The sequence below is a fragment of the Hyperoodon ampullatus genome (assembly GCF_949752795.1).
Source record: "Hyperoodon ampullatus genome assembly, chromosome: 7".
Lineage (NCBI taxonomy): Eukaryota > Metazoa > Chordata > Mammalia > Artiodactyla > Ziphiidae > Hyperoodon > Hyperoodon ampullatus.
This window is the reverse complement of record NC_136920.1, coordinates 78,533,515-78,557,759: the sequence shown is the minus strand read 5'-3', so window position 1 is coordinate 78,557,759 and position 24,245 is coordinate 78,533,515. Positions and strand designations below refer to the sequence as shown.

General features: G+C 38.1%; 1 pseudogene across 1 annotated transcript; it reads right to left on the bottom strand.

Moving 5' to 3' along the window:
- Positions 1–392: 392 nt before the first annotated feature.
- On the bottom strand, positions 393–24,245 carry LOC307055623 (centrosomal protein of 78 kDa-like; annotated as a pseudogene). The gene is made up of 10 exons: positions 24,164–24,245; positions 22,031–22,144; positions 16,923–17,058; positions 15,685–15,734; positions 14,140–14,270; positions 4,803–4,880; positions 3,165–3,331; positions 1,931–2,102; positions 1,561–1,608; positions 393–1,022 (listed from the first exon to the last, which is right to left on the bottom strand). The product of its transcript is annotated as a centrosomal protein of 78 kDa-like (transcript).

Below are 24,245 nucleotides of genomic sequence, written 5' to 3'. Positions count from 1 at the left end.
ATGTTTGAGGCTCTCTGGTTATTATGAATTAAAATATGTCAATGGCTTCTGGCCGTGTGATTTATAATAGTTTGATGTTTAACCAAATGGTAAAACTATTCCATTTATTATTCCCATCTCTTTTTAACCCTTAGCCTGCTTTGTTGTTTATGTTTTCTCCCACCACAGAGTGCTAGTTCCAGGAGAGTAAAGGCTTTATTTTGTTCACTGCTGAAAGCAACAGCACCCAGAGAAGTCCTGTACATATGAAGCCCTCAGTAAACACTAGCTGAATGAATGGTGCAAAGTGTTACAAGGAAAAGTACACCCAAACTTTCATTACAATAAAAAAGTGTAGATAAAAAAATCTTTCTCTAATGGCTTCCAGTCAAGTAACTGAAAACACCATATGCTATAATAAAAACATAAGTAATTTATTAAAATTTGAAGGCAAAAACATAATTTTAAAAGATTTAGACCTATGTTAGGCGTGATAGAGTATGGATGCTTTCTTGAAATTCACAATCAGATCCAAGAGTATCACTTTCAGACTGTTCTAGTAGACTGAGTTTACTTTTAGTTGTCTTTGATGAAACAGTCACTATTCTACTCTCTTTCTTAACAGAAATGTGTTTTTTCGAAGACTCACTTTTAATTGGTTTATTAACCAAAGAATTATTTTGCCCAATTCCTTTGCTTTTCTGCTTTACAGGTGAGTCAGAGCAGGAATGCAGGTCCTTCCCAGGTTGTTTCTTAGCAGAGTAGTTTTTGGTCTATTCACCTGCTTTGCTCATTTTCTCTGAAGAAGACCTGCTATTTCTAGATAATTCCTCGTCTTTTCTTTGACTTCCAGTTCCAGAAATGACGTCTGCTGAAGGAGAACATGTTCTAGCAATGAAATCTTCAAAAGACTCCTGCCGCTGCTCTGTGACTGGGACCCCCAGGTTGTCTTTGGAAGTTTCTAAGGCCTCCTGAGTAGACGCTGGGACACGGAAGGAGTCGAGAGGCAAAGGAATCCTAGCATCACCTGTAATTTTCGGAAAGTGGAGGGGAAGACAAAAGACAAGACAAAAATTCAGTGATGAACAAAGCCAACCATTAAAAAGTAGAGTTCAAAACTTCAATGTTACTCTGTAATCTTATTATTAACACAGTCAATTGATTAATCAGAAGATTTCAGAGCCAGTTTTTTTTGTAATTATATCTTGCCAAGTGATTCTCAGCTTAACCTAGCTATAACCAAGGCTATGTCCGCTACGTTTTCAGACTTTGGTGATTGGGGTAGTTATTACCCATTTCCTTTCCCTCACTAAAAATAAAACCCTATTCTGTAAGATAATTAACTTCTTTTCTATCCTACAGGCACATGTAAACCGTATATAGTTTGTGACCAGACTGTGTTCTCAAGCTGTCAGTTCCCAAGACCACTCTGAGATTGGCTGATGGGGGCTCCAAGTAAGGCTAGAGGAAAAGCTGACAGGTTTTCCCCTCCCATTCCCATAACCAGGTGATTCACTCTAATATGTTACCTATTAGCTATGTCTGGATTACTTATTTTAAAAATTATATCAGTATGTGTACCTTCATTAGTGTTCCTTCATTGTAAGCTGACTGCATACAAATAGAAACCTAGATAAAATATGAACAGAATAGACATTTATACAATTTAAAATCTGGAATATTTTCTCTAATGTCTTCTTTCTTCATTAAGGATAGTTTGCTTTAACTCATAAATTTTCTAAAGAACTTCCAGTCTCCTTATTTACAAAAGTACAGTATCATGAAATCGGCACACATTTACTAATCTCAGATTTGGAAAGGACTCCAGAGTCTTCTAGCTCCCGAGCATGTGAACCATTAGAGACTGATCATTATTGTTTTCTCCCTGACTTGGTCATTTCCTTTTTGCTAATCACTCTTAGAATCATTAAGTGCTGTTCTGTCCATTTACTTGGCTATTTTGCATTTGTTATGGGGCACCCTGTTTTGATTCTGATTTTCCTTCTTCAAGTGCCTTCTTTTCTTCTTTAGGTGGACTACTAACAGTACAATTCATCGGGGGACGACCTAGTAAATGAAAATCTGACTGATCTATACCAGCCATTGTGGCCAACTGCCCAAGCCTAGACGAGAGGAGGAAAGGAGAAAAGACAAAGGTTATTATAATCACAGAAGGGCAGTTTAGATTTCCCCAGACCTACAATCATGAAATACTTCTAAAATCTTTTTTTTTTTTTTTTTTTTTTTTTGTGGTACGTGGGCCTCTCATTCCTGTGGCCTCTCCCGTTGCGGAGCACAGGCTCCGGACGCGCAGGCTCAGCGGCCATGGCTCACAGGCCCAGCTGCTCCGCGCCATGCAGGATCCTCCCAGACTGGGGCACGAACCCGTAGCCCCTGCATCGGCAGGCGGACTCTCAACCACTCCGCCACCAGGGAAGCCCTACTTCTAAAATCTTAAAAGCCAACATCCTACTCCAGACTACAAGCCTCTCTCTCCCCCAAATCCTCAGCCCTTTCCAGATTCATCCTCTAGGAGACATCCCACTGTCTCACTAGCAGCTTCAATATGTACCATGCACCCTGTCCACTGCCTGTCACACCTCCATTCCCACACTTCTTTACCACCTTTCCTCCAGTTTCCAAGAATGTGTTTGTTCCTTCCTTCCCAACACCAACACCAATTCATTCACTGACAAAACACCACTCCATCAACTATCAATCTCCACTTCCCTCTTTCAGCAAAATTGCTCCCGGTTGAGAACCACTGACCTATATATCTCCCCTGCAGATTAATAATCATTTTTATGTCTAAGGCAAAGATAACTTTAATTCAAACTTATCAAACAAGCAAAATAAGTGAAAGATAGGAAAATTCGTATGCATTCCCGACTATTTTCAATGAAAACTGCCTTTAATTTAGTCTTTACAAAACAACTATACCTACTAATCACTCTGTCTACAGGTTACTCTTTTATAATGGGCTCCCCACTCTACCAAAGCAGGCTTCCCTATTTGCATTTCTTAAAAAATTTAATTCCTCATTTTAAAACGTCAACTATATTACCTATAATTACACTAAATTTGGCTAAGTATAGCCACGTAAGTGATGAAAATTGCTCCAGTTCCTCAGCAAACTACCATTATAGTCGCAAAGAGAAGAATGCCATGAAGAGAAATGAACTAACCCAGCATCTTTAAGGAGAACCAGGAAAGCATGGAACTTCTGAAAAGAATTCTCAGTGCTGCCCAAAACACCTTCATCACCCAGGATCATGCTTGTCAATGAGTGGGCATGAAGGGCTTCAGACAAAGAGAAAGTTGAGTTTCTTAACTGGGCATTTTCATGTTCCAGCTATACAAGAAGACTGAAAACGTCTGACATGATTTTTTCTCATTGTCATCAAAAGTAGTCTTGCCTTGGGCTTCCCTGGTGGCACAGTGGTTGCGAGTCCGCCTGCCGATGCAGGGGACACGGGTTCGTGCCCCAGTCCGGGAAGATCCCACATGCTGCGTAGCGGCTGGGCCCGTGAGCCATGGCCGCTGAGCCTGCGCGTCTGGAGCCTGTGCTCCGCAACGGGAGAGGCCACAACAGTGAGAGGCTCACATACCGCAAAAAAAAAAAACCCCAAAAAACAAAAAACAAACAAACAAAAAGTAGTCTTGCCTAGTTTCAAGGAACAAAACTAAAACACTCAAAATGTAATTAATTTATAATTAATGTAACCCTCCGCCAGTAAAGACAGAGACCATATCACATAATAACCAAAACCCACAGGCACCCAACAAAGTTTCCTATATAACACTTAGGTGGTATATAAATAAACCAAAGTTACCGTTTTATTAATGATCTTTCACAAAAGATCACATTTCTAACTGGTTCAATTCATAATGGAGCCTCATTCCACATTAGAAAATGACCTGCTTTAAGTTTCCCTTAAATTAGAAAGTGAATTATAGAATCTGATTTGAACAAAACATATTACAACTCTGCTGAATGTTAAGAATTAACTTTAGTGAGTAAAATATCTAATGCTTACGTTTAAAAGTCCTAAATCATACCCAACCCAATTTATTAAATGTACGATCACCAGTATTTTCTTTGGCTTCTTGAAAATATTCACCCCCGTGCACTCTTCCCCTTCCGCTCATCATCTACGCACTTAAAACCCCCTGTAAGCTCAACTCTCGTATTTCTCAGAAAGGCCGTTAATGTTCATGATGCCCCTTTTGCCTTACATGAGCAGGTGCTCAACGTTTATTGAATGAGTGTCTGCCAATCCAATGGATGCACTTTCAAAAATTCCTCCCTACACTCACCCTGTGATAAATATTTAGATAGAACTTTTTAGATTATGCCCTGCTTTCATGCACATTACCTAATGTAATTCTCATAGTATATATTTTTATCTTTCATTGCATTCTTGGAAGTTTTCCAATATCTTAAATTTATTTAAATGATTCACTTTCCTAATTCATTGCCAGGAGAGTCTCATCATGTCTTTTATGTTACTGTATATACAATATATGCACAGAAAGTGCCTTCTTGAATCAAAGAATCATGAACAGGAAATAAGCTAATGTCATATAAAAGCACACACACACACACACACACACATACACAAAACCAGATTTTCACATCTTTAAAAACATGCTTTCTGGAATATAGATCATATGATCACTAAATACCAGTAAATGCAAAAGTCCATATGATACAACCAATTTGCATCATATTACAGTTTTAAAGCTTACAAAATATGTGTATATGGCTTAAAATCAAATCAAAATAAAACCAAAACACTCAAAAGCAGATGAAACGTGTTTACCTCACTGACTCGTCTATCAGCCTTCAGTCTTATTACTCTTTCCTCCTTTAACTGCTTTAGGCACTCCTCCAGGGTTTCCTAAACAAACAGAGTCAATATTATAAGTAATTCATAGTATAATATCCAAAAGCCTTTCCAGCTATTGGTCTCATCAGGATTTAGGGGCAGAGCCAGAAGTGAACTCAGATTTTAGTCTGCTACTGGTCATAGCATACCATGCCAGTGAAATGAATGATCAAAATCTATCAAATTTGCAAAGATTTATTTAAATTCCACTCTTTCCAACATAAATCTGTGGCAGCCCACCATAAAAGGCATATGCATATAACATAGTAAGTCAGAAATAAGAAGTTACAACCAAGAAAGAAAAATTCTATTTTTCTTTGTGGGTCTCTTTATAGCAGGAAGTCCTATTAACGAACCTACTTAGCATACCTGAACTGCGTAATTGCAGATTCAAAAGCATGTTTTAAAAAAGTAATCACTTTTAAAGCAATTTACAGTCAAGCACTGTTCCTGGAGTTCCCTGGGTATTAAATAATCGAATCATCAAAACCCTAAGAGGGGGCTTCCCTACTGGCACAGTGGTTAAGAATCCGCCTGCCAGTGCAGGGGACACGGGTTCGAGCCCTAGTCCAGGAAGAACCCACATGCCGCAGAGCAACTAAGCCTGTGCGTCACGACTACTGAGCCTACACTCTAGAACCCACGTGCCACAACTACTGAAGCCTGCGCGCCTAGAGCCTGTGCTCCGCAATAAGAGAAGCCACCGCACCGCAATGAAGAGTAGCACCCCGCTCGACGCAACTGGAGAAAGCTGGGCAGCAGCAACGAAGACCCAATGCAGCCAAAAATAAATTTATAAAACAAAAAACCCTACGAGGAAAGAACGATCACTAACTCCATGTTATTTTACAGATGAGGGAAACAGAGGCAGAGAAGTAGAGTAAGTAGAGCAGCACAGCCAAGGTCACACCACTAAGTAGCAGAGCCACACTGTGGACTCAGGAAGCTGGCTGCCATTCCTGCTCACGGAGGTGGTAGTCTTCCCTTCACCAAGGTCACTGAAATAAAATGAACACTGATAAACTATCTTAGGAGTTTTAGGAACTAAGACACTTCGGTCCTTGAAGTGGGGACACTGCTTGCAATAGGCAGAATTCTGACAGAGCCCCCAAGATGACCACTTACTGAAGTACACAAACCTTCACCTTCCACTTATCCAATCAAATTCTAAATGTAGGTGCTGTAGTGAAGGGATTTTGCACATGGAATTAAGGTTCAAAATCAGTTGATCTTTTAAGATAGGGAGATTATTTTAGGTGGATGTGGCCTACTCAGGCACCCCATGAAAAGGACCTGAACTCTTCCTGAATTGAAGTACAAAAGGGACAAGAGGGAGACTCTCCATTGCTGGCTCTGAAGAAGTCCAATGCTGCGGCAGGGAAGGCAAGCGAGAGGCCTCTAGGAGCTGAAACTCTGCCCCGACTGACAGCCAGCAAGGAAATGGGGACCTCTGTCCTGCAACTGCAGAATCTGAATTATGCCAACAAGCCGGAAGAAGCCTGTAGGCATTCTTTCCCAGAGCCTCTGGACGCTAACACAGCCAGACTGACATCTTGATTTCACCTCTGCGGCCCACACAAACTATGGTGAACATCCAACGTTTGGGGCTCAATATCTTACACTTAAACTTCACGTGCTTTAACACTCTCAGGAGGGAACCCACATGTTCCCGTGTGTATCTGAGCAGGAAGCCCAGTCACGCTGTGCCTGGACTTCTGACCTACAGAACTCTGAGCTAGTCAAATAGGTATTGTTTTCAGTCAGTAAGAGTGTAGTAAAAGAATTAATATTCTACTCAACCTCCAGGTTCGTGAACAAAATAAATGATTGTCATTGTTTTAGGCCACTGTTTTGGGGTGGTTTCTTATGCAGTGATAAACAATCATAATACCTATACTTATGAAAACAGTAAGGTATATTTATACATGTTAACTGCTTTGAACAATCACTTAAAGAATGAGGAACTCTATTACCTGCCATCATTGGGAGAGGAGCTGGTATCACTTTCTGGACAGTAGCTTTTGGTACCTAACAACGATCCTACATCAGGAGTTTACCCTAAGGAAATCAAAGATGTGGGCAAAGATTTATCTACCAACATGATGTCATAAGATTGTTGATAACCAAACCCTAGAAGAAAGCTAAGAGCCTCCGAATTGGGACTGGTTTAAATAAAAACAGCTCATCGTCTGAAGGAATGCGCTATGAAGCCACTAAGAATGACAAGAGGTCTCAACCAGAGTTCATGAATGGGCTTCAGGAGTGCTACATTCAAAATGTATCTGTGCGTTTTTCCTGGGAGATGATGCATAAGCTTAATCAAATTCTCTGATGTAGAAGAGTAGTTAGTGACATGGCAAAATATTTCGGATACTTTTTTAAGACAAAAGAGCAGATTAGGTGTGTGTACATGCAGAGGTGGCTTTTATTTCCTTCAAGAAGTTGTTCATTGTTTTCAAACATTTGCTCAATGAACATATATTTTTATATTCAGAACATGTTTAAAAAACTGAGAGTCTAAGAACTTCAAATTCTTTAATGTTTCATTACTAAAGCCAGTCAAGTTTTCAATGGGGAAAAAGGGAAAAAAATTGCAAAATTCCTCTACTTGTTTTTTTTCTTTTTTTTTGGTGGTACGCGGGCCTCTCACTGTTGTGGCCTTTCCCATTGCAGAGCACAGGCTCCAGATGCGCAGGCTCAGCAGCCATGGCTCACGGGCCCAGCCGCTCCGCTGCATGTGGGATCCTCCCGGACCGGGGCATGAACCCGTGTCCCCTGCACCGGCAGGCGGACTCTCAACCACTGCGCCACCAGGGAAGCCCCCCCTCTACTTTTAATATAATGGTTTAATCAATCTTCTAAAACTGATTTCAAAGAAATTCTAAACAAATAAACAAAAAAACAAAAAACCCTCAGCATGGTCAGAGGAAAGTAGACTAAAATTCCTGACTGGTTCTAAATAGCACATCAAAGTGCAATTACATGCAACAGTTTCTCCCTCTAATGGAGGGAATTAGAACACAGTGTTCAATTTTTGTGAAAAAGTGTACCCTCCTCCTACAAAGTATTCACAATTCATGTCCCTTACATGGAAATATGGAACCAAAAACGTTAGAAAGTAAAATTGTTTGATATTCTATTACTTAAGTAAGACTAATGATAAGGCTTTGGAATAATTTTCCTTCCTGCCATCTGCTCTCCTTCCTCCCTTCTGTACACTGGCTAGGGTGATTTTTCTGGGACAAAGCTCCCATCATATTGGATATCAAATTTTATGTTCAACTTTTCTCCATTTAACATTGAAATCAGTCATTTCTCATATAATCAGGGGATTCATAACCTTGATTTTTTGTGTGGGCTACAAAATATTCCACTGAGTGGGTTTACTGGTTAACCATTTTACACATTTAAATTCTTTCCAACTTTTCAATATTATCAGACAAAATAACCGTTTTTATGCATGAAGGCTTTTTTCCATATTGAGAATAACATTCTTACAATAAATCCATAAAAATGAGTTTGAGATCAAAGCAAATGAACATTTTTAAGGCTCTGAGGTACCTATCTCCAGACTTCTTTCCAAAAGATTTCTGAGATTTTACACTGCCATCAGCGATGTATCACTTGGTATATAACCTCTACTATAACTGTTGGCTTACTTCCTCACTTAGAGTGCAAGTTATTTGAAGATAGGGGGTGTATTTTATTAAGTGTTTATCCCCAGCACCTGTGCCTAGCACAACGTAGACGGTCAATAAATAATTGCTTAATAAGGAAAATCCCTGCCACACACGTACATATAAGATGTACGTGTGTGAAAGACAGACTGTGTGTTTTTCTCTAACTGGATAGATGAAAACTTGTCATCTTCTTTAATGTGCAATTTTTTTGCTTATAATTAGTAATTAAATTTCTCTTTTAGATTATATTGTAAATATTCAGATTCTCTGAGGCAAATGGGCCTGGCACTACCCATTAGCTACATAACCTTGGACAAGTTCTATAACTCTAGGCCTCAACTTCCTCATCTATAAAATGGAGATAAGCTCCCATATTACAGAGCTCTTGTGAGAATTACATGAGTTAAAACACATATAAAATCAAAAGAGTGCTTGGTACATAGAATATGTGCAATTAATGCTGAATGAATGAACATGCGAATGCAAACAGTAGTGAAGGGCTTAAAATGAAACGGTCTCAGCCCACTCCCACATCCAGCACTCAAGAAGCGACCAATTCTTTACGCAGTTTTTAATTGTAAAATACGATATGTGTACTGAGAAGTGCACAGAACAAAACTGTCAATGTGACAAATAAAAAGAGAATACTTACATAAGCACTACTCGAATCTGTCAGCATCGCAAAAACCCCCCATATCCTTTTCTCATCACAAGCTCCTTCCCTCTTCCCGGTTAAACACCAACCTCACTTCTTGACAGTCATTTCCTTTAACCTGCATGCATCCCTAACAAAAGAGTTTAGTTGTGTCAACATCTAACTTCATGTACAGGATCATAGTATATGAAGTCTTTTCTATCTTATTTCTTTCTCTCAACCTTGGTTTAAAAAATTCATCCACATTGCTGCCTGTAGCTCTGGTTCATTCCATTTTATTGCTGGATAGTTTTCCCACTGTACAAATACACATCATTTATTTAATTTTTGACTCTTAATGGACATTTGGTTTGTTTTCAGTTTGTGCTAATGCAAATCATGGACAGGAATCCTGCTGTACCCATTATTCTGGTGCATTTACATAGGGCAGGGGTGAGGGCTGCTGGCTCACAGGCTATTTATATACCTTCAGTTGATGGAGAGGGCTAAATGCTTTCCAAAGTAGTTGTGTCGATTTATACTCCAGTATAAACAGGGTAGAAGATTCCCATAGTACTTCAGGTCTACAATACCTGATACTACCAGACTTTTTATTTATGTATTTGTCAATCTGATTGACATGTAGTTTCCTTGGTTTTGACTCACTTTTCACTTATTACTTAATGAAGTCGTACACTTTTCTGTGTTTACTGGCTGTATGGATTTCCTTTTTTATGAGGTTTACGTCAAATATTGTTATTTTTTATTATTTTATTATTATTATTTACTTTTGGCTGTATTGGGTCTTCGTTGCTGCGTGCAGGTTTTCTCTAGTTGCGGCGAGCGGGGGCTACTCTTCATTGCGGTGGCTTCTCTTGTTATGAAGCACAGGATCTAGGCGCGCAGGCTTCAGTAGTTGTGGCACATGGGCTCAGTAGTTGTGGCTCACGGGCTCTAGAGCACAGGCTCCATAGTTCTGGTGCACGGGCTTCGCTGCTCCGTGGCATGTGGGATCTTCCCGGACAAGGGCTCGAACCCGTGTCCCCTGCCTTGGGAGGCAGTTTCTTAACCACTGCGCCATCAGGGAGGTCCAACTATTGTTATTTTGAATTCTTCTCCATTTCCAAGTAATACTCTTACATGACTATTTTCTCACTAAATTGGAGGCATTATCTGTTCACTTTCTAACTTACTAATAAGTAAGGGTTTAGTTCCTCTACACTCTTTCCTATGTCCACACTGCTCAGTAAAGTTATGTCAGCATGAGTTATTCCACCGCTCATGATCTCTTTGACTTGTAGTGATATACTTAGAAACCTACATTGTTGATCAACTAGAAACTCTCTCAACGTCACGCTTTGTAAAATGAGGACATTCATACCATCTTCCCTTTTTTCTACCTCCTGTCTACCTTCCAAACCTAGCTGTTACGTTGCCAAAGTTGAAATTTATATTCGGTTCTATGTGCAGTTAAGTCTTCTGTTATTTGAGAGTCAGTATGGAGTAAGGTTTAAGAGAACAGGCAGAGAGCCTAAACTCAAAGCCTTGATCCAACCTTAAATTAGGTACAGCCTGGGCAAGTTCCTTCCCTGTATTAGCTTCCTGTTCTCAAAAGTGGGAATGATATTAGCACCAACCTCATAAGGCTATTCAGAGGATTAAATGAGTTAATATATGCAAAAACACTTAGAGACTAATATATACTAAGTACATACTAGTACACAATACATTTCAGTACATACCAAGTTAATACTAACACATACTAAGTATAGTTTACATTAGATATTTGTGATTACATGCACGTTGACAATAAAAGCTGCAAACCAAGACAGTATTGCCATTATTACAATGAAATTAATATTGCCCACTGCAGATGTACTGTGTGTCTGTGTATAGACTACACCTCGTTCCATACTGTGCCAGTGTCACTGCCCTTGTGCAGGGTGACCACATACCCCAAGCCGCCTTGGGCTGTTCCAGTTTATACCTGTTGTCCTGATGTTACAGCATTAGAGTGCCTCCTTACACTATTGAAGTGTAAGGAGTTTGGACAAGTTCTGGTTTGGACAACAAATTAGATACGTGGTCATTACCCCTGTGTGTCACTGAAAAGGGGGCCATCTACAGTGTCAAGTTGAAGTGGATTCTTCCCTTCCTCACCAATAGTAGCTTAAAAATCAACCATAGTTTAGTGTGCTTCAGGTTTATGTCCGTATAGCCTTTTCTCCTCTGGAGTTCAAGTTCCTTCTCCTCTTCCTCTCCCTCCTCCCTTCCAACAGTGCCTAACACCTAGTAAGTACAATATGCCTCAAGGTGTTTCTATGCTCTCAATCACACAATCAATAGAAGCCTCTCCACTCTAGACTAGCTGCAATCTGCACTGAATCCCCTATTACCTTCCTTCTTGGTTTATTGCCTCATTTGGCTGGATTATGTCTATAAATAGCTTAAGGTGTAGCACAGGAGGTCAATTTTTCAAATTTCTTTCTGTACGAAATATCTTCTTCAGCCTCCACTTATGACTCATAGTTTGGCTGGATACAAACCCCTAGGGTGAAAATTATGTGCCTGAGAAACTTTGGAGGTATCTTTCTAATGCCTTCCAGGATCCATGGTGCTCATGACAAGTATGATAAAGTCAGGTTTTAACCTTTTTTTTTAGGTGACCAGTATTTTTCTCTCTGGAATGGATGTATCCTCTCAGTATTTTATTCTAATTTATTTTTTCAGTATTTTAAAGTTTCACAATGAAGGGTGCCTAGGTATGAGTCTATTCTTGCTCATCTTGCATAACTTTTTTCAATCTGAGGCCTGATGTCTACTTTCAGCTGTGGGGAATTTTGTTGCCCTTTGACAGCTTCCCTCCATTTTTTTTCTGGGTCTGGAGTTTCTAATAGTAACATGTGGGATCTCCCAGATGCAGCCTCTCTAACATATTTCTATCACATTTTCCATTGTATCTTTCTTTTTTATATACTGAGAAATTTTTTAAATTCCTACTGAATTTATTTCAGCAACCATATTTTCATTTCCAGGAGAACTCTCTTGCTTTCTGACCATTCTCCTTTTCATTAATACCCTAGTCTTATTTTATAGTTGCTAGCTCTTTTTAAACCTCTCTCAGGATACTAATTAGGGTTTTTTCTTAAATTATTCTGTTCCCTAAATTGTCCCTGGTCCTACTAGGATATGTTTGCACTCTTTCCCCCTCTCTCATGTTGTAAGCTTTACTCAACTAACAGGCAAATGACAGTTATTTTCTATTTAAGAATGAGCGCAGAAAGCTCCCTGAACTCAACGATTGATTGGCTTCTTATGCAGGAAGAAGCGGGGAGTAACTGTAACAGGATCTCCCCCAAACACAGTTTTCTAGGGTGTAAAAACTCATACGAGCTGCCCCAGTTCTCGCCAGTTTCACTGTTTTCAAAATGAAAGCATCTCATTTCAGGAGCGTGAGGGCGGGGCTGGGAGTCCACTCCCCCAAACACATCCCTTCAATGAGCTCCCCTATTTGTCACACTTTTAACTAACTCCACCCTCTCTCCTACATGCGCACCTGAGCATGGGGCTACTTTTTCAGGTGGGGTCAGAATCCTCCTCAGTTGCACGTGGTCCCTGTGCATATTCTAGGTGATGCTTTTCCTCTGTTCGACTGCTTCAGTTTCACACTCTTCCACCTGTCTTCTGTCTTTCAAAACTATGTTGAAATCTCTTGATTGTTGTGGGCATATATACTTAAACACTTTGATACCATCATTGTAGTGCCCTGTCAAAACAGAGAAGAGCTAAAAGGGTTCTCAGTGCATTCTGAATCTGCTATTCTGTGGTCCCAGTGTTTAAACTTCTTGGACTTCCCCAGTGTCTATTACTGCTTTTACAAATACAATCTCGTGGTCTATTCGTGAAGGAAATGAATACACCACATCTAAAATAACAAAGAATGGGGGTTAGATGCTCTAGGATCTTGTCATACTCTGCCATTTACTAATAAACCACTTACGTTCTACAAATTGTAGGTGCTCATTTATAAAACGAAAGGGAGTAACTCTACATGAACTATAGACTTCTCCTACTCTAACATTTCATAATTTTCTAAGTTCTTTTCTTAAATTTTCTCTATATTATCATTAATTTTAATTAAAAAATAAAAATCTAACTTTCTCTTTTGAAAATCAAAGAGTAATTCCCGTAGTCCTACAATAATGGGATAATCAGTTCTGAAACCTGTCAAGTGTCATGTTTCATATGAAGAGAAAGTCATATTAAATAATTTTAAAAAATTAAACATGGACTTTGTAGCACAAAGACAAGGTCCCCCCCAAATGGAGTTCCTTTATTTACTAGAAATGTTCAGCTCTGCATTAAAGTTGAAATAAAATAAATATATTAATTTTGAGGTGCAAAAATTTCTTATAAAAATCAATTTTTCTTTTCTGTCCATACAAACAAAAGTATGGAATGACATTAGAGGTCAGGTTTATTTGGTAATAGAATGTAGCTTCTTGATATTTTTGATTTTAGGAAAGGAGAATATCAACATCAAAACTTTTTTCAACTTTACTTTTATTTAAAATGAGGCCATATTTTCCTCTTATAAAAAGAGAGTTCAACTAGAACTGTCAATTTTCTCATCTGTAGAACAAGAGCACTGAATCAGCTGACTGTATTCAATCAGAACTCAATTTCCTTATCTTATGATCACTAAGCTTCTCCCTAAATCTAATATACTAAGGTTCTAAGGAAAGGAAAATATATTACTAACGACATGTTTTGATTTTAGTTTCTTAGAGTTCAAATGTCCACCATTCACCTTGGTCTAAGCTTAAGGAACCATTCAAGGGGATACAATGCAGGTGGGAGGAGAAAACAGAACCCTCACACAAGCTGTGCTGTGTTGCAATCAGCCTTCCGTTTGAAAAATAATCTTCTCTATAGCTTTAAAGTGATAACTCTGTACCTGCAATGCTTCTTGTTTCAAACGGATTTTCTCTGGCTCTTCCTGAACACGTTCTGAGGAATCATTGACCTCTTCGATTTCTGAGGAGGAAGGACTCTCTACTCTCACAGTCACAGGAAATTCTGATGGACCTGAGTGTCACAAGAAGAAGATAGGAAACCACAGAGTTGTTAAACTAAAGTGCAAAAAAAGAAGACAAGATTGTATAAAAAACAACACAAGCCAGATACCAAATATCCAAATATTAGAGGACACTTAACAAAAGTGATCTGAGGTATCATTATTTATAAATGTCTCTCACTGCTCTTTAGTGTAAAACAGGCAATGACTAAGTAAAAGTACAGTAACTTATTTTTGCTATGTTACTGTACAGACCTCTGTTGTACGTGGTTAGGATTAGTAATGGGAATTGCCCATATTATTTTATTAAGTTTCTTTCACAGAAGCCAAGTGAAGATCCAAGGTAAACATTTTTTCTCAGATCAACTTTATACTGCAAATGAAAAATTTATTCTTCACCATCAGACAAAAACAGTCTGGAAGAAAATGTAGTTTTTCAGAGGAAAATACATCAGTAAAGGGACTGATGAATAATCAGAAAGTCAACATATCTAAGCTGTGAATAATAGACATTAGAATTTTAAAAAATAAATCACATACACATACACAACTAAAACTGACCCATCAAAAATTTCATCTTCTCACCACCCTTAAGCCAAAACTAGGGCAACAATTCTCCCAGCAAGCTTCACTGCCACTGCAATGTTGTTCAATAGGGCATTTCCAAACATTTAAAAACTGACCTGGCCACAACCCCATAAAAGTCTACAGATCATAAAGAACTGTGCTGGGATTACATAACCACGCAGAAGACAAGTCACTAGGACATCATTTTGACAACAAGCAGCAAACCCTGCAGCATAGGAAAACCCTAACAGGAGAACAAGGTGCACACCCCTCTCTCTGGGAATGCAAGGCCAGGACTGACACCCAAGATGCTCTTCTCTCAACCTCAGCAGTGGTGCCTTTCACAGAGCAACTATGCAGTCTCCCAAGACCACTGGGAAGGAGAATCTGATACTGACAGTATTAGCTTGCCACGAGGCCATAAGCGAGGGAATGTGTGTGGCCTTGGTGAGAGAGCAGAGGTTTGGGAGATGTTGCTTTATATTGGCTTTCAGATCAGGAATTTGTACATATAGCCCGCAAACAACGTTTCTTGAAAACATGTGAACATTCTTGAGTATGACAGCTCCATGTGAGGGGTCAGAAATGGCAGTCAAGTTCGTTTCACTGGGTAACAGCTGATTTGCGGACTGGAAAACAGGCTTCCTTGTTTACAGACATAGCCACAAGGCTGCCAGTTGTGTGCCAAATCCACACAACTACACAGTTGCATTGGGAGAGCGACCAAACATGTTTTACATGGATTTATTTCAGAGAGGGAAATGCTTCTTGTAAGGCTCTTGTCAGTTTAAAAAGCAAGAAGAATGACCATCCACCTTTCCCAATTCAAGCCCTATATATCGTAAATATGATAGCTACACACCACCAACTGATTACATACATCAGGAGCTTTGATGAATGGAAAGCCCCTAAAGAGATATCAACAAAACGAAGTTAGATCTTCATGTAAATACATCACCAGTTAAACCCAGTTAATACAACTATTTAGTATTATGTACAGTATCCATACAGAATTGTGTATAAAAATAAATAAGCTCAAAACAAGGACCTGGAGGGCTCTGCTACGGAGAAAACAGAACAGAGTTCAGCCTACTGGCTTGGTAATAACTCTCTGAACTGCTGAGAGGCCCCTTCAGCTCCTATGTTCAGGATGGTTGAGATTTCAGTCTCTCTTCTTTAAATGGTGATATTAATCGTTCTCTAATTTACCCCCCTGTGTGAGGAGGATGGACCTGCGATTAAGTGTCTCAGGAAGAAGACAGGAAACCACAGAGCTGTGAAACTCAAGTGCAAACACTGGGGATTCAACACTATAGTTTATGCAACAGCAATTCACATTACCATTTGCAAAAAAGTAGTCGGTTGTCCAGTGGGGATTAGAAACATCCATTTAACATGAGCAACTGAACAGATATTTTACACAGTAACTACTTCAAGTACTATTTAAAATCAATTCTTTGTTTTCTTAAGCAATTGTTAATCCCCAATTTCGTGATTACTGCCAAGTAAGTCACCTGAAGATCATCTAGAGCCATCTATTTCACTTAGCAAGCCTAAAGCTATAATTCAACCATTTTATTTACTGTTCTGTGACAAAAATTACTATGAACAGCTATCCCCTGGATAAGAAATCAGGTAATGCTAGTTTGACTCACTAAATCTGATTTACTGAGTTAATAAGCCAGTTGATTTAGAATAGGTCTAATGCATATTTTTCATGCATTCTGCATTAAACTATTTCCCATGCCTAAAATGTCTTTTTTCCCATTCGTACGTATCCAAATTCCTACTTCTGTGCTGTAGGGCTTCGCTCAACTACACCTGCCTTTAATCAAACTTTTCTCACATGCACAATTGGTGATCATTTTAGTCTCCTCAAGACTCCCACGGAGTTACCTCTGTTGTGACACTTGAGAAACAACTTGAAACTCCCAATTACTTTTAATTTTTCTTCCTTAGAGGGCTCATTAGGCAGAAGCCATGTGTGAGTTACCTTTTTTCCTCTACACAAAGCACCAGAGACCACCCACATAATACAAGGTCCAAAATAAAGAACTCTAAATGACTGAAAAAGACAGGGAATGCAAACAGGTTACCTGTTGCTTTTTGCACTTTCTGCAGGACACAATGGCCGGAAACCAGACACTCCAGGTGGTAGCGGTTCAGGAGGGCAACATTCTTTACCAGCAGAGTGTTTCCTTCCATTACTTACAGGCTTCTTTGAGGCCAAGACTACGTTTGACAAAGCATGAAAAGAAGGAATCAAGATGCACCAAAGGTCTACAGAGCAACTGTCACACGTGCACACGTCGAAAGGAATCAAAAAGGCACTTGACAATGATGCCAAGCCCATTAAAAAGAGGATCGGTTTTGTACAAAGATTGTACATAAGCCAGCATTTTTAAAAAATATAAGTTCTCTACAGTAACAAGTTCTTTTAACTAAAACAAAAGTATTGAGATGTGCAGAAATGCAAAAATAAAGTTTAAAAAAAATCCCAAAGTATGATACATTTTATGTATCATGCAGAAACACTCAAGTTTCCTGAATCTTAGAACACCTTTGGCATTTCAGAATCTCAAGGACACAGAAACACAGATATACCCATGACTTCTGCCAAACAGAATCTTCAGAAGTAGACCAAAAGTTAAATTGAAGATGAATTTTTCTATGTAAAAACAATACAAGTTATAAGGCTGCAAGTTGCTGGGGGGTAGGTGAGTCAATTTCACCCTCCTATAAGCCTGTCAACCTTCACTGCTCCTTTGATTTCATATAGAAAACACACAAAAAAACAAATGAAACCCACTGGATGAAAGAGTGAAATGTGGAGACTTACCCTATATTTCAGTAGTAAAGAGGCAAGTATCTTTATATGAAACATTTGGTTGCAAACACTAGACCTACGTGTTAATATTTTACTTAGAACAAGCCATATATTAAAATTCACATTTAAATATTTAATTTGAATTTACTGAAAACAAACATCATAGGTTAAAATGGTTATATTTATCCTTCAAAGCTACTATATTTTGTTATTTTATTTATTTATTTTAATAGATCTTGATTGGAGTATAATTGCTTCACAATTCTGTGTTAGTTTCTGTTACACAACAAAGCGAATCAGCCATATGCATACACATGTCCCCATATCCCACCCTCTTGAGCCTCCCTCCCACCCTCCCTATCCCACCCCTCTAGGTCATCGCAAAGCACCAGGCTGATCTCCCTGTGCTATGCTGCTGCTTTCTACTATATTTTAGCAGCATTAGGATGCAGGGTAAAATGGAGTGTATGCGGTAATACAGGACAAATATTTCATAGAGTGTAGCTTATTGATAATCACCACACGATCCTCTGTGATTTACATGCCTCTTAAAAATATATAGGAGCTCAGTTCATTTTGTGCTATTTTATTGTGTTTTTTAACTTAATTGCCATCAAAAAAAATGTTTGTATGCATATGGTTTGTATGTGTATACCCTTCCTTTACTTTCAGAAACTAATGCAAATACATTTGTATTAAAATTTTTTTAAATTACACTTTTCTTGTTAGGAGATTAAAAAATTTCTAATAAAAGTTCCCATCTTTTATTAGGCATACATAAGTACAATATAAATGTGACACAATTCACACCATTATTTCACCCCTATACTCACCTGGATCTAGGTATATACCCAGATACTGATTTGGCTTACCTCTATGTCTCCAAATAACTGAGGCAAATACAAAAAAAAGCCCAAGAAATAAAATTACTCTTAAAACAGCTCAATGAGCTTGTATACTTCAGTTACATTTCCACTTTGTTTAATCATGCTAACTAAAAAAAAATGTTTAACTGTTCTCATTCCGTGATGCCCTATTATTCTGTACAAATTTTACAGAATTCCTAATATGTTTGACATATACATGTTTTATTTATATATATTTCCATTTCTAATATCATAGCAAAAGTCAATGTAGCTATTTTAAGAATGCTTTACATATGATATAAATTTTTAATAATATCTAATTAGTGTGATATCACAAATCTTAACTTCTTTGAATGTACTATTTGATTATTAAAATATCACTCTCTTGAAATAACAATTGGCAGACGATCATAAGCTTTTTTTTGACTTCATAAACACTCTTAACAACTTATTTAATACACTATTGTCCAAGCAAGTTGATGAATAGAGAATCAAAAACATACAACTTTAAGTAGAAAAAAAAAGCTGTATTTATGAAGATGTTTACAATAGTTTATTTGAGGTTATTTCCAATTTCTCACCAATTTAAAAAATTGACCTCCTCAATGAAACCTTGTGAATGCAATGTTAAAGTATAACTATGAATCACAGAATTTAAATTTAGTATGAAAAGAATGGCAAATTATATTGAAGCTATGTGGAATTATGTTTATAGACAGCAGAAAGAGAAAATTAAAATGTAAATATTGCTTGATAGGATAATGGGATTAGAGGTGGTCTTTTAAATTTTTCATTTTTATGCTAATACAATACCTTTATAAAACCCAAAAATCTTCAAACAACACATTTTTTAAAAATTGTGGTAAACGACACAAAACAGAAAATTTATAATTTTAACCATTTTAAAGTGGACCGTTCAGTGATATGAAGTCAACAAAGTTTTAAAACTTTCAGAGGGCACCTGAATAAAAGATGTGCTGTCCACTGGTGATTTTAATGTATCTGGTATATAACTAAAGTCACCACAAAACTCTTTCTGGGAAATTGGCAGATCATAAACATAAAAAATTTATTTTGCTTTTTATTAAACCTTATTGTTTTGCTGTTTCAAAATTCAAATTTACTCACAAGAAAGAGTCAGTTTCATATTACATTTGGTTTCACAAATGCTGCTCCTGCTATTCATTCTTATCACCAAAAAAAAAAGACTATTTGTGACTAACGATAATATGTTACAGAAAATAAAAAGTTAAAAGGTTTTCAGTCTGCATATCTGGGAACCTAAATTAAAGCATTACACAACATTTTCAAAAACAGAAAAGCCATTTGATTTGACTAAAATCTTAGTTTTAAGATGGCAGAAAGTACCTTGATAATTTTCTTTTAAGAAAGAAAGAAAACCAAGCCATTAAAGAGAAATTCTTCCGAGAGAACTGAAACATGTTATATACCTCTGACTTGGCACTCCTTCCACCTGGAGAACTTTTTTGGTAACTGTTTTCATCACAGAATGATCTAAAGTAAAATGAATTGAAATTACAGTAATTATTTTCCAATGAGTGGCTATTTCCATTTAAAACCAAAAGCCAACTAATTATTGCTTTTCCCATACATTTAAATATGAAATCTACATTATATAATTATACACTTATTTCCCCCTTTGTGTATTCTAATTTCTTCCTCAGAAACCTAAGATGCCATCTTGCAGACTGCCCACACTGGCTACTATTTTGGCAGCAGCAAAGGTCAACTTTAAACATTTTTGCATCTAAAGTGGCTTTGGATACCTTTGGATACAAAGTACAGTCTGAGCACCGTCCAGACGCTTAGATACCTAAAGAGCATCTAAGATATCAAACCAGGGCATCCAAGATAACAAACCAAGTCCTGATATTCCCTCAAAAGCTGCTCCTCCCATCAGCCCCCTTCTTCTAAGTGATACTACCCAGTTGCACACATAATCATCAACGACTTGTCTCCTTGGTACTATTTCCTTCATACCTCACATCTGTCTGCAGGTCTTGATAGCTACACCCTCAAAACACAACCTGAATTCAACCACTTTTCACTTGCTGCAAACTTCCAACCTAACCTAGGCCATAAACATCTCTTATTTGGAGCACTGTGATAGTCTCCTAACTGGTCTCCCTGTTCCTCTTCTTTTTTTTTTTTTTTTTTTTTTATTACGGTACACGGGCCTCTCACTGTTGTGGCCTCTCCCGTTGCGGAGCACAGGCTCCGGACGCGCAGGCTCAGCGGCCATGGCTCACGGGCCCACTCGCTCCGCGGCATGTGGGATCTTCCCGGACCGGGGCACGAACCCGCGTCCCCTGCATCGGCAGGCGGATTCTCAACCACTGCACCACCAGGGAAGCCCCCTGTTCCTCTTCTTGATCCTCCCAAGTCCCTTCTCTATACCAGGTCACCTTATTCAGATACGATTTGGATCATGCCTTGTTCCAGTTCAAACCCCTCTACTCATTTAGAATAATCCACATCTTTACTCTGGCCTTCAAGACTTTACAAGAGCAGACTCCTGGCTAGCTCCTTGACCTCATGTCATACCACACTCTTCTTCACTCGGTACTCTGCCCAGATTGGCCTCCTTGCTTTTCCTTAAATACTCTACCCACCTACATGCCTACATACTCATTGCCTCCTTGTCCTGGAATGTGCTTACTCCACATCTTCCATGGCTTGCTCCTCTCTTCATTCAGGTCTCCGTTCAAATGCCCCTTCTCCAGTGAAGCTGTCCCCTAACAAACCTATCCAATGGAGTCCTACCTGCTCTCCCTCACTCTCCTTACATTAAGATATTTTTGCACTTCCTACTCTCTAAAATTATATTACTTCTCTGTTTACTCATTTCTATCGGATCTCCTTCACTAGAATGTAAGCTCCACGAGGGCAAGACTTTTGTCTGTCTGGTTCACTGCTTTATCCCTAGTCCCTAAACCCGTATCTGGCACACAGAAGATGATTACAAAATTACTTGTGAATCTGACAAATGAATAAAGTACTCCTGGCAAGAATTCAGAGGTTGCACAGGAAAGAAATAATGCTCTTGGTGGAAGCAGGCTTAGTATCTAGGTTCACCTCTATTCAGAGTAGAGATAAGAAAAATTTACAAGTATAATTCACTTTAATTAGTACATTAGCTGCTAAAAACATAAGGGAAGTGCAACACTAGAAAAGTACAGTTGAAGCTTGAACAACATGGGCTTGAACCTCGCGGGTCCACTGACACACGCATATTTTTCAGTACATATGTACTATCGTCCTACATGATCCAAGGTTGGTTGAATCCACAGATGTGGAACCACTGACTATAAACTTATACCCAGATCTTCAACTGCGTAGGAGTCAACACCCCTAACCCCACGTTGTTCAAGGGCCAACTGGATATGATGAGGAAAGTTAAACACATTAAGTTTTAAAAAACTGTCAATACCTGAACAAATTCTTTTTGTTTTGCTATGTGTTCATCAATTTTAAAAAAGTGACCACATACCAACAAGCAGATTTTTTCTTATATCCAGAACGAGCAGAGTTCTGTTGGTTTCAAGGGCCTTTAGTAAAGCCTTTGCTCCTTCACTGGTGAGGCCGCACTGCTGCAGGTCAAGTGCTTTCGATGAAAGACAAAAGGTCACTTGCTAACTCTACAGATTTAACATATAGACAACTCTCATTTTCTCACATGTGGAAGAGTCCTGCACAAGACAAGTCATGGCAGGTTTGTAATTTGGGGTATGGAAAAAAACAGAAACATATACGCACACACATAATGCATAATCCAATTTAAAAACCTCTTCTTGGATGTGCAATGATAACCCTGGCTTTAGTACCAATAAATCAGACAACATATTTTACAATTACAGAACTGAAGAATAACTGTATATAACCTATGAGCAAAAAGCATCACAAAATGTATCTCAGTTCATAATTAGCAAGGGCGGCAGGGGCATGTAAACCTCACAAGCAAAACCTGGTGGAGCTCAGAAATGCACTGCATTCTTTTGATCATGATCTTCAGCTCCAAATCACACTTGAAACTAGTTCAAAGGGGAAAACAAAATAGAAGAAATGTAATAACTGTTAGTTTTAGAGGAAAAAAAGACAAGTCTAAGAGGATACAAATAATAAAAACTTTCAACAATGTGTGAATAGAGAATACATACTAAAAACCTATCATGAAAGTATGATGGTCAAGAACCCTCGCAGTAAAAGGTCAGACAAAAACCAGAAAAACTGATCATGAATTCTAGTAGTTCTGGGGCTGAACAACCTATTCATTTAAACCAAAGGGATCATCACTAAAGCACAGGTATTAAAAACTATTACATGAAAGGAAACTATCATGAGTCTTTTGTTTAAGTGTTGTGTGGACCATCACATTAAAATAACTGGAGTCTTTCAACACCCCCATGACACACAGAAATAGCAAGTCAGACATACGGATCTGACAGGATATGATACAACCCTTACAAACTCTCACTACAGAAGAATGGACACAGGGTATAATTAACCAAATAGCCAAATTAATACAAACAGCCAGTAAACTGCACCAGTCAATCAAATGAATACAAAATAAAACAAAATGTGGTTATTCTCCTATCAGATGAAGCCAAGATTCTGTAAGAAAAGCCTTTAAATAATGTCTATACCCTTTGGATCCAACAATTCTCTTTCTAAGAATTTAACCCAAAGAAATAGTCAGAGATATAGGTAAGGATATATATCAGAGTACTATTTGTAACTGAAAAACTGGACAAAGCTTATATACAAGAATGGATAAGCTATGTGCACTGTGGCATATTCATATAATGGAATACTGAACAATCACAAAAAATGATGTAGGAGATGAAAATTTACTGACTTGCTAAAATGCTCATACTAAATTAATTGAAAAAAGTTATAAAATTTGGAGTAATCCCACTTGCATAGAAAATGGAGAGGTACTCATTTTTGTAGTTTTACATTTTTTTACAAGTGCTACAGGCCAGTGTTTGTGAGAGGCAGGCTTCACATCTACTGTTGGGGTGGACTACAAATTGGCATAGCCTTTCTGGGTGGTAATTTGGCCATGTGTATCAAATGTCTTAAAAATATGTCACAGTCATTCCACTTGTAGTACCTTATTCTACAGAAGTAATCCCGATGGACACAGAGATGTATATACAACGTATTCACATTGTTTCTGACAGGGAAAAGCAAACTGTCTAAATAGAATTGCAAAGAATTGATTAAACTATGGGACATCAATACGACGCAATACTACATGATACATCATTAAGTGAAAAAAGCAGGAATATGAAATAGCAAGTATACTACAATTCTACTTTTGTAATCCCTAAGTGTACATATGTATTTCTAGAAAAAAAAAGAAAGTATATACACCAAAATGAACAGTGATTATATCTGGGTATTAAAATTATAGGTAATTGTTCTCTTGTTACTCTGTATTTTCTATAAAGGATATATGCAACTCTTAGAGAAAGTTTAAAAGCAAAATAAAAGCTATCAGTACAATGAGGCTTTAAAAAAATCCTATCACAATAGTATCATGCCAAAAGCTAAGCATATTTCATATTAAAAATTCAATATTTTCAATTTTAGAATTTCCCTCTAAGCCATAAATCCTCACTAAGAGATTCTGCCAAAGCACTTGCACCCAGGTCACCAATGAGCGTGTTGCAGTTCAGAGTGATGCGCCTCAAACCAGCCAT